The following is a 12,063-nucleotide window of genomic DNA, read 5'->3' as shown; positions in this document are numbered from 1 at the left end:
AGAAGAGAAGGAGGAGGAGGAGGAGGAGGAGGAGCAGGAGCAGGAGGAGGAGGAGGAGGAGGAAATACTGTCAAAAATCATCAGCCTGAGTCAGGTGCCAGTGGCTCATGCTTGTAATTCTAGCTACTGAGGAGGCTAAGATCTGAGGATCATGGCTCAAAGCCAACCCAGGTAGGAAAATCTGTGAGACTCTTATCTCCAATTAACCACCAGAAAACCGGAAGTGGTGCTGTGTCATAAGTGGTAGAGCACTGGGCCTTGAGCTGAAGAGCTCAGGGACAGTACCCAGGCCCAGAGTTCAAGCCCTATGACCAACAACAATAACCAAAAAATCATCAGCCTGGACTGGGAATGTGGCTTAGTGGTAGAATGCTTGCCTACCATGCATGAAGCCCTGAGTTCCATTCCTCAGTACCACATAAACAGAAAAAGCTAGAAGTGGCACTGTGGCTCAAGTAATATATTGCCAGCCTTGAGCAAAAGAAGCTCAGGGACAGTGCCAAGGCCCTGAGTCCAAGCTGCAGGACTGGCAAAAAAGAAAAAAGAAAAAAAGAAAGAAAGAAATACAGCATGACCCTACTTATATAGGGCACTGTTACTTTAAAGTGTGAAAACTTTTTGTGTGTGTGCCAGTACCAGGGCTTAATCTCAGGAACTGGATGCTGTCCCTAAGCTTTTGTGCTCAAGGCTAGCACTCTACCACTTGAGGCACAGATCTATTTTCAGAGTTTTGGGAGGTGGTTAGTTGGAGATAAGTATCTTGTGAACTTTCCTGCCTGGGCTGGCTTTGAAACTGCCATCCTCAAATCTGAGCCTCCTGAGGAACTAGGATTACAGGTGTAAGCCACAAGCAATACCTGGCTAAAGTATGGAAACTTTTCACAATTACATAGAAACAGAAAGTGGAACAGTAATCACTGGTGGCAGGTTTAGGGAATGGAAAGTTGTATTCAAAGGGTACAAAGTTGCATTGTATGGGATGAATGAAAGAAATGAACTAATGTAGAAAATGAATACTGGTTAATAATATTGTATACTATGATTTTCCAAGAGAGTAATGTTTAGATACTCATATATACATGCACTGTTAAACATCTGAAATAATAGGTATATTAATTTACTTGGCTATAGCAATCCCTTTACTGTATATATGTACATCAGAATAATCAACTAGGCTTAAGGTATAGGTTAGTACTGCAACATTTACTGAGCAAGTGTAAGGTCTTGGGCTCAATAAACCTGCACCAAACGAGATAAAGGAAGAGGAGAAGAAAGATGAAGAGGATATAAGTACATTAAAATATCATGGTATACACCTTATCACCTTATACATGTACAATGAAAAAAGCAAAATAATGCTGCTTTTATTTTGTATTTGTTTTTGTTTTATCCAGTCGTGGGGCTTGAACTCTGGGCCTGGGTGCTGTCCCTCAGCTCTTCAGCTCAAGGCTAGCACTCTACCACTAGCACCACAGTGCTGCTTCCAGCTTTTTCTGTTTATGTGGTGCTGAGGAATGGAACCCAGAGCCTCGTGCATGCAAGGCAAGCACGCTACCGCTGAGCCACCTTCCCAGCCCGCAAAATAATGCTTCTATCTTACATGATGAAATATCTTTCCCAAAACAACAAGAAAAGCACCAATTTCCTCCAAAAAGGACACAAAGTTCCTTTATCTATCTTCTAGTAAGCCACAGATCTCTTCTGATACTGTAACCTAAGGATGATATTAATGGTTAACCACTATTAACACATGTAGATTTTAGAGGCATGAGATAGAAGTAAAAGTCAGCTGTATGTATGTATATATGTAAATATATACATATATATAAATAATTTACTATAACATAGCCCTTGTTTCTACATTTTTGCATGACTGGTTCTTGGTTATTTCAGTTTCACCTAAAATATCAGCTTCTTTACTGACCTTCATGTGACGTAGAATACCAGAAGGAAAATACAAGCCATGTGGTATAAAGTTGGAAGCCTGATGCAGTGGTTCACACCTGTAATTCTAGCTGTTCAGGAGGCTTAGATTTGAGGATCAAGGTTCAAAGCCAGCCCAGGCAGAAAAGGCCCCATGAGACTTTTTTTTTTTTAATTTATTTTTTTGGGTCCGGTCGTGGGGCCTGAACTCTCGGCCTGGGTGCTGTCCCTCAGCTCTTCAGCTCAAGGCTAGCACTCTACCACTTGAGCCACAGTGCCACTTCTGGCTTTTTTCTTTTTGCTTATGGGGTGCTGAGGAATTGAACCCAGGGCCTCAGGCATGCAAGGCAAGTGCTCTACCACTGAGCCACCTTCCCAGCCCCCCCCCCATGAGACTCTTATCTTCAATTAACCACTCAAAAACCAGAAGTGGAGCTGTGGCTCAAAGTGGTAGAGTGCTAACTTTGAGAAAAACAGCTCAGAGTCAGCATCTAGGCCCTGAGTTCCAGCTTCACAACTGACAAAAAAAAAAAAATTAGGTTGGAACTAGAAGTATCAACATATATACTGAGAAGTATTTTATGTAGATGAGCTTATATACTTATTTACACTGATGTCTCTTACACTGTATTTGTTTATACCAATATCTCATCCCAGTGACCAGCACAACTGGACAGCTAATGGCCAGATCTTGATCTATAAACTATTCCCTACTCAAAGGAAATAACACTCCCTAGAGAAATGGCTGATATCAGAATCAGGCTAAAGCAAGCACTAAGGAATGTGAGAACATTTCCTACTAGCTAACAGAGGGCTTGTAAATTTCTAGGACCAGGCCAAAGAGACACCTGAGCCAGCTCAACGGGTCCCCCTACCCAAAGTAGGAGATATTTGAAATAAAAGTGAGCAATCATTGTATTTATTACATGTCACAGTTTAATATATTATTAGGAAAAATCCACGAGTCTATATTGTTTTCAAAGTATTTAAAGGAATGGCCTATTCATATTGCTTTAATAGACTATCACAGACTGGTGACTTACTAACACAGAAATTTATTTCTCACAGTTCTAGAGGCTAGAAATTCAAATTCAGGGCAATAACAGATTAGCTATCTGGTAAAGGCATGCTTTTTCTAGGTTATAAAAACGCTGTCTTAACCACGCACCTGTGGCTCACACCTGTAAGCTTAGCTACTCAGATCTGAGAATCACAGTTCAAAGCCAGCCCAGGCAGGAAAGTCCTGAGACTCTCATCTCCAATAAACCACTCAGAAAACAGGAAGTGGTACTGTGGCTCAAGTGGTAGAGTGCTTGCCTTGAGCGGAAGAACCCAGGGACAGAGTACAAGCCCAGACAACCGACAAAAGCAAGCAAGCAAGCAAGCAAGCAAACAAACAAAACTTTGTCTTTTTGGGTTAGTGGTCAGTTTAGGCCTATGTTCAACATAAACTTAGCATAAATGAAGCTATGAGTTTAATCCTTGGTACCACACAAAATAAGTAGGAGGGGGAAGGAGAGGAAAAGAAATAGAGGAAGAAAAGGAAGAAAGAAAGAAAGAAAAGTTAGAATAGTGAGTAATTGTGTTGGTTTTAATAGTATTTGATATTTGGGAGGCTAGTTTTTATGTGTTTGATTTTTAATATTATTATAAATGTTAAAGTGATGTACAAAGTGGTTACAGTTTCATAATCTTTTGTTTTCCAGTCCTGGGAATGGAACCAGATGCTCAGACATGCTAATAAGCAGACTATCTCCATACCCCTTTAGTAAAATGTTATAGCGTAATTAGAAATAAACATTAAAGGAATAAATTACAGAAAACATTATTAAAGTCCTATTTATTAGAAGACAGGCTGAAAAAATCAATCTTTTTGTCATGTTAAAGAGGAAAAGTAAACTTAAACTGCAAATAACAGAAAGCAAAATCTTAAAAAACATATTCCTTTTAAAAAAACACTTCAATCAAAGTGTTCTTTTAATCAAAGACACTGTCAGTCCTCCTCGGGTGAGAAGAAAACAAGGGCGTTAGAAGAAAGCATTCTTTGATTTCTCCAGAAAGGATTTAGGCATTTAAAATTCCATATGCTCTTACAACCTTTGATATTTTCAGTCTTATATTTCTTGGCATAGTTGAAACTTTCATTGCTGCTCTTAATAAGAGTTATATGCCTATGTTAATAGAGTAAAGGAACATGTGTTAAAGTATGTATTTTGAATGATTTAAAGGTCAATAATACCTTTTCTTTTAGTCTTCATTTTAGAGAAATATTCTGTAATTTTTCAAAGATTTAAAACAATGACTTAGGGAAAGATTGAATTATTTGATAAATAATGCCAAATTTTTAGAGCCTAAAGCAAAAGCCTGCTGCTAGAATCAGAGAAGGATGGACTCCAGTGAGGCCACAGGTACAGAGAGAGTCCAGCTATGCTAGAACTTCTAAGATCTTTTGACTCAAAGTCTGACACTGTCCCAAATCCCAGAGACTAAAGGATATAGTCCTCCTTTTGGGCATTTTTCCACTGCCTTGGTTGAGAATTTCTGGGCCAACTCTTGGTATGTTTGGGGGAAAAGGGAAGGAAGGCATTTGTCTGAGGGTTGGGAGATGAGTCTTGTATTACACCAGGCATGGGTGGCTTCTGCCAGTAATTCTAGCTACTCAGGAGTCTGAGATGTGAGGATCAGGGTTTGAAGCTAGCCTGGGAAGTTTGTGAAATTCTTTTCTCTAATTACTCACCAAAAAGGTAAAAGTGAAGCTATGGCTCCAGTGGTAGGGTATTAGCCATGAGTGAAAAGTAGCTATGGCTCCAGTGGTAGGGTATTAGCCATGAGTGAAAAAGCTCAGTGAGAGCACCCAGGCTCTCAGTTTAAGCCTCAGAACTGGTGTTAATACTTCTAGTCCTAGCTACCCAGGAGGCTGAGATCTGAGGATCACAGTTAAAACCTAGCCTGGGCAGGAAAGTCCATGAGACTCTTATTTCTAATTAACCACTAGAAAACTGGAAGTGGAGCTGAGGCTCAAAGTGGTAGAGTGCTAGCCTTGAGTGAAAAAAGCTCAGGGATATATCCAGGTCCTAATTTCAAGCCTCACAATGGACAAAAAAAAGAAAAGACTAGAGATGATTTAGGATTTTAGATAAATTAAAATGATGAGCTTAGGCAGGCCATAAATGTGGCATATAATTCTAAAATATCAGGATGGAAAGGGGTCATAGCCAGTCACTGTTTAAACTTGTTCTTTTTGGCAAAATAATAAAAGAAGCAAAAATGATTCATCCTTGATAATTTACTTAGCTAATCAAAGTTATTGATGGAATTAATGTTTTTTGTGAGGATCTGAGTGAGGTAAGGTGACCAATCATTACACTTTTCAAGGTACTAAGAACTGCCAGATCTGGGGAGCTTTCAATGCTAACACCAGATCAGTGCCAAGCAAATATGCACAGTTGGTCACTCTGCTAAGCACTGGAGCAGAAACACAAGATCTGACTTCTGCTCTCAAGTGGGAGAGACAACTTTGAGAACAGTTCAGTACAAGATGGTGTGTTAATTACCAAAGAGCATGTACTCTGTGAATGAGGCGAGACTTCTGAGATCCCTAGAGGACAAGAAAGTAGATAAAAGTTGGAGTAGAAATGGGGTTGTTTGAAAAGCATAGCAGATCTCTCCCTCCCTCCCTCCCTCCCTCCCTCCCTCCCTCCCTCCCTCTCTCTCTCTCTCTCTCTCTCTTTCTCTCTCTCTCTCTCTCTCTCTCACACACACACACACACACACACATGCACCCCCTATATATATAAATGACTCAGTAGTGAAAATATTAGCCAATAATTACTGAAAATAGCTAAGAACTTAACTGGGCATAACCCCTATACGATATACTATTTTTATTTACTTCAATGTTCCAACCTCATACAGTTAAATCTGTCATATGAGTGATGAAGATGGATTTACAGAGAGGATTTAAAATAGAAGAGTATTATATGCTGTAAAGATAAATCATCTGATCCCCAGCATCAAGAAGGAAGAAAAGAAATGAGGGAAGGAGGAAGAAAAGTTGGAAAGGGGAAAGGTAGAAAACGAGGAAGAAAGAAAAAGAGGAATAATCAGGACCAATTGGCAATATATAAAAGACTCTTTTAAAATCTAGTACATGGCTGGGTATGCCAGTGGCTCATGCCTGTAATCTTAGCTACTCAGGAGGCAGAGATCAGGAGGATCAGGGTTCCCAGCCAGCCCAAGCAGAAAGTTTGTGAGACTCACATCCATTAATAGCTGGGAGAAGCACAAGCCTCTTATCCAAGGAAGGATGGAAGACTGTAATTGGGAAGATTGTGGTTTCAGGAAAAGGTAACCCCCATCTCAAAAGGAAAAGCTGGGAGTGGTAGCATGTACTTCTCATCCCAACTCTAGTGGGAAGCATAAACAGGAGGATCGCAGTCCAATGTGGCCCAGCCCAGGCAAAAACCAAGGTCCTGTTTCAAAACCAACCAGAGCAAAAAGGGCTGGAGGTATGGCTCAAACAGTAGAATTCCTGCCTAGTAAGGATGGAGCCCAGTACTACTACAGGAAACAAAATCCACTTCATACTGAATAATTTGAAATACTTCTAGCCTAACATTATCCCCTAAACTCAGTTTCTAGAGAATCTAAATGCCCAATAAAATTTTAAATCAACTGACACCTATTCTATTATTTTAAAATTCTATTTCTGTTTCTTGTATTCTTCCATTGGTTTCTACCAATTTATAAAATTCTGTAGGGTTGGGCACTGGTGGTTCATGCCTGTAATCCTAACTAGTCAGGATGCTGAGATCTGAGGATTGCGGTTCAAAGCCAGCCCTGGCAATTCCGTGAGACTATTATCTCCAATTAACCACCAGAAAACCAGAATGGTTTTCTAAAGAGCTCAGGGACAGTGCCCAGGCCCAGAGTTCAAGCACCATGACCAACAAAACAAAACAAAAAATCTGTAGGGAAGTTAACAGGCTTTGTTACAAGAGCTCCCTCTGTTGGCTATCTAGCAACAACACAGCAATCACTGGACACCAGCAGGAACAATTCATTTGGATTTGAGTGTGTGTGTGTGTGTGTGTGTGTGTGTGTGTGTGTGTGTGTGTGTGTGTCTGTGTCTGTGTCTGTGTCTGTGTGTGTGCAGGTGCTGGGGCTTGAACTCAGGGCCTGGGTGCTGTTCCTGAGTTTTTGTTCTCAAGGTCAGTGCTCTACCACTTGAGCCACAGCGCCACTTCCACCATTTTTGGTATATAATCAGAGATAAAAATCTCAACAACTCGGGGCTGGGAAGGTGGCTCAGTGGTAGAGCGCTTGCCTTGCATGCATGAGGCCCTGGGTTCGATTCCTCAGCACCACATAAGCAAAAAGAAAAAAGCCGGAAGTGGCACTGTGGCTCAAGTGGTAGAGCGCTAGCCTTGAGCTGAAGAGCTGAGGGACAGCGCCCAGGCCCAGAGTTCAGGCCCTATGACCAGACCCCCCTCCCCAAAACAAAAACAAAAACAAAAACAAAAATCTCAACAACTCTTCAGGCCCTGGCTTTGAACCATGGTTCTCAGATCTCAGCCTCTACAGTAGCTAGAATTACAGGTGTGAGCCAACAGCACCTGGCTTTATTTGGATATTTGCAGTAATTGTTTTTTGGTTTTTGTTTTTAGGAAAATTAAAGCTAGGCATAATCTCGTCACTTGGGAGGCTGAGGCAGGAGGATCACAAGGCTTTTAGGCTAGTCTGAGCTGTATAGTGACTTCCAAGCCATCCTTTGCCCACCCCACACCCCAAAGAGGAAAAAAAGATCAGAGATCTTACCATAATTTTTTATTTTTTTGTGCTCTGGTACTGGGGCTTGAACTCAAGTTCTCTCCTTTAGTTTTTTTCACTCAAGGCTGGTGCTCTCCCACTTGAGCCATAGCTCCATTTCTATTATCCTAAATTATAATAATTTTTAAAGTATTCAAATGAATATAAAACCAATCTGTGCAGCCTTTTAAGTTAAAACCAAAGAAATATTTTCATACTTACAGACATCATTTTCATTGGCATCAGTCCATTTCTTCGTTAAAGAGCCATTTTACAGCCATTACATTGAACTTGAATTCCATAATAGAATTCAGACTTTCATTTCCTTTTATGTCTGCACTCACACAAATGAACTCTGTTGTCACTTATTGGTAATAGACTCTCATTAGGAATTTCATTGCTACACAAATTCTATCTTGCATGGATACCCCTGGCCATGATGAGCTGAAAACAAATGCCTAGTCAGCTTCAGTGAAAGCTCCATCCTGTAAGATTATCCCTTTAAGGCTGCAGGCAGAATCATTTGCTTATCTAACATAGACTCTGGCTCTTGCTCCAAACCAGCTCTAAGCTCCAGAGGCAGATTAGTTACGCAGAACCTAAACCTGAGAACTCATTAGCTTAATGAAGGAGTTTCTTGTCCTCTAAGGCAATAACCCTAGCATAACGCAAATTATGATAAATATAATCATAGTAGAATAACACAACATAAAAGCAGAGACATAAAAGCAGAGACGGTTATTGAATATGACTGAGATAATTCATGCAAACATCAGGGAAAGATACTTACTTGTCTCTAGTTATTAATTGAATGAGTAGACATTTTTTGTTGTTGTTGGTCATGGGGCTTGAACTCTGGGCCTGGGTGCCGTCCCTCAGCTCTTCAGCTCAAGGCAAGTGCTTTACTGCTTGAGCCACAACACCACTTCCGGTTTTCTAGTGGTTTATTGGAGATAAGTGTCTCACAGAGTTTCCCGGAGTTTCCTGCCTGGGCTGGCTTTGAACCGTGATCCTCAGATCTCAGCCTCCTGAGTAGCTAGGATTATAGGCGTGAGCCACCGATGCCCAGTGAACAAGTAGACTTTTGAGGGCAAAATAATTTTTTTTTTGTTTTTATTTTGGCCAGTCAAGGGGCCAAACTCTGGGCCTGGGCACTGTCTCTCACCTCTTCAGCTTAAGGCTAGTGCTCTACCACTCAAGCCATAGTACCACTTCTGGCTTTTGTTGCTTATGCGGTGCTGAAGAATTGAACCCAGGGTCTCATGCATGCAAGGCAAGCACTCTACCACTGAGCCACCTTCCCAGGCCGCAAAATAATTTTTATTGACAGAAGAAATCCAAGAGTTCATCCCCCAATTTCAGGTCACACATGTTGCAGTGATGTCTGGACCCCAGCTCTTCGCTTCCCTGGTCAGCCTTCCCCTCAAATCCATCTCCATTTTTGCTACTATGTAGTCTCATGTTTCCTTACCTGGTCTGGCTCAGATTGAAATTGAGGGGCACACAGTCCTGCTGACTGTTGACACAGTAGACTCAGGGGAACCTAGCTGAAATCATAATCCTTGAACATCCCTGTGTACAGAATTAGGTAAAAAACATTCTCCTAAGTCTGACATTATAGCATGAAAAGCTCTGTGTCCAACAAGCAAAGAAGATAAAACAATTTCAGCAGTTCTTAAAGAGCCACTCATTTTCAGCATTGGATTTAAGACAATATAATTGTCAGGAACATTATGAAAAGAGCCTTGTTTTTATTAGTCACATTAAAGGGAAGTTAAGCGCTCTTTTTTTTTTTTTTGTCCATCCTAGGGTTTGAACTCAGGGCTTGGGTACTGTCCTAAGCTGCTTTTACTTAAGACTAGCACTCTACCACTTAAGCCCCAGCTCCACATCTGGCTTTTTGTCAGTTTACTGTAGATGGGAGTTTCATGGACTTTCCTGCTTGGGCTGGCTTCCAACTGTGATCCTCAGATCAAAGCCTCCAGAGTAGCTAGGATTATAGGCCTGAACCATCAGCCCCTGGCCTTTATTGGTTTTACAATGTGAGTTTATAGAACTCACATTCTAATACATGATTTTTGTTGTTGTTGTTTTTGGTCATAGGGCCTGAACTTTGGGCCTGGGCGCTGTCCCTCAGCTCTTCAGCTCAAGGCTAGTTCTCTACCACTTGAGTCATTGCTCCACTTCTGGCTTTTTTCTGCTTATCTGGTGCTTAGAAATCGAACCCAGGGCCTCATGCATGCAAGGCAAGCACTCTACCACTGAGCCACCTTCCCAGCCCTAATACATGATTTTGGGGTTTTTTTGGTCAGTTGTGGGACTTGAACTCTGGGCTTGGGTGCTGTCCCTCAGCTCTTTAGCTCAAGGTGAGCACTCTACCGCTTGAGCCACAGCGCCACTTCCTACATGATTTTTTAACTGATAGTATATTTGCTTCATAAAAAAAAAAAATAGTGAAAAAGAATTCCTCTTTCTTTTGAAAATGCTTACCTTAACCAGGTAGCGGTATACTCCTGTAATCCCAGCTTCTCAGAAAGCAAGAGGATTGTGAGTTCCAGTCCAGCCCAGGCAAAGTGTAGTTGAAGTGGTAGAGCACTTCCTCACAAGTATTCATCTGTAAGTTAAATCACCAGTACCATAAAAGAGAAAATCTTCAGAGCTAAGGGTATGGCTCAGTGGCAAAGCCATGTGCTTATTATATATAAGGCTGAGCGCTCAAACACCAGCACAATAGATAAATAAATAAATAAATAAATAAATAAATAAATAAATAAATAAAATGCTTATTCTCAAAAACAAAATACCTTTGTTTGCTTCTGCTTAAACCCTTCTCTTGATGATCCATTTTCCTTAAGACACTCCCTTAAGTCACTTCATTGTAGTTACACCTATGTATTCTGTATACATACAGTAAGCCTTTAGTTACCAGATGTTTGGCATTGAAACTGGACTCTTTATTTCATTTGTGAAACAAATTTCACAAACTTAGTGTTCAATAAATTTAAAAAAAAATCATAATAAGCCAGGTGTCAGTGTCTGATGCCTGTAATCCTAGCTACTCAGGAGGCTGAGATCTGAGGACTGCAGCTCAAAGCCAGCCTGGGCAGGAAAGTCCTTGTGAGACTCTTTATCTCCAGTTAACCACCAGAAAACTAGAAGTGGCACTCTGGCTCAAGTGGTAGAACGTTCACTTTGAACTGAAGAGCTGAGGGATAAAGCCCAGAGTTTAAGTCCCATGACTGACAAAAACAAAGCAACACCAAAAAAATCATATTATACAAATCTCTCAAAACCCCCTAATAAAAAATGTAGTTAAAAGCTGGGTGTTGGTGGCTCATGCCTATATTCCTAACTACTCAGGAGGCTGAGCTCTGAGGATCCCAGTTCCTGCCTAAGCAGGAAAGTCCATGAACTCTTGTTTCCAATTAACTTGAAAAAAAGAAAAAAGAAAGAAAGCTAGCTGTGATCCTGTGGCTCAAGTGGTAGAAAAGTAGCCTTGAGTGAAGAAACTAAGGGACAGAGCCTTGATCCTGAGTTTAAGTCCCAGTAGTAGCGCGTGCGTGCGCACACACGCACACGCACACACACACACACACACACACGCACGCACACGCACACACACACACACCCCAGACAAAAAAATAGGAGTGGAAACATGGCTCAGAGTGGTAGCTAAGGGACTGGGAAGGTAGCTCAGTGGTAGAGTGCTTGCATGCATGCATGAGGCCCTGGGTTCGATTCCTCAGCACCACATAAGCAAGAAAAAGCTCAAAGTGGCGCTGTGGCTCAAGTCGTAGAGTGCTAGCCTTGAGCTGAAGAGCTGAGGGACAGTGCCCAGGCCCAGAGTTCAGGCCCCATGACTGACAAAAAAAAAAACAACAAAAAAACAAGTGATAGCTAGCCTGAGAAATTAATCTTACTCTGTTAATTAGTCTTACTCTGGACTTTGTGTTGGCTTTTTTTATGGAGCTGCAGATTGTGCCCAGCGCATTCCACATGCAAGAAAGGTTCTTTCTGCCACTAAGGCACAACTCTAATCTCTTACTCTGGGCTTGGATTCTGGGGCACTGTCCCTCATTCTATCACTTGAGCTATAGCACCACTTCTGGTTTTCTGGTAGTTAATTGGAGATAAGAGTCTTGTGGACTTTCCTGCCCAGGCTGACTTTGAACTGTAATCCTCAGATCTCAGCCTCCAGAGTAGCTAGGATTACAGGGGTGAGCCTCCAGTGCCCAGCTTCCTTACTCTATTTTTAATGAGTCCTCACTGCTCAACTGTTGTGATACATTTCTTTTGCCCATTTAATCTCTTATTCTCCTAAATGATTTTCTA

This window comes from Dipodomys merriami, unplaced genomic scaffold (assembly GCF_024711535.1).
Source record: "Dipodomys merriami isolate MVZ:Mamm:240054 unplaced genomic scaffold, mDipMer1.0.p SCAF_34, whole genome shotgun sequence".
Taxonomy (NCBI): domain Eukaryota; kingdom Metazoa; phylum Chordata; class Mammalia; order Rodentia; family Heteromyidae; genus Dipodomys; species Dipodomys merriami.
The sequence above is the reverse complement of the archived record's forward strand: the minus strand, read 5'-3'. Positions refer to the sequence as shown.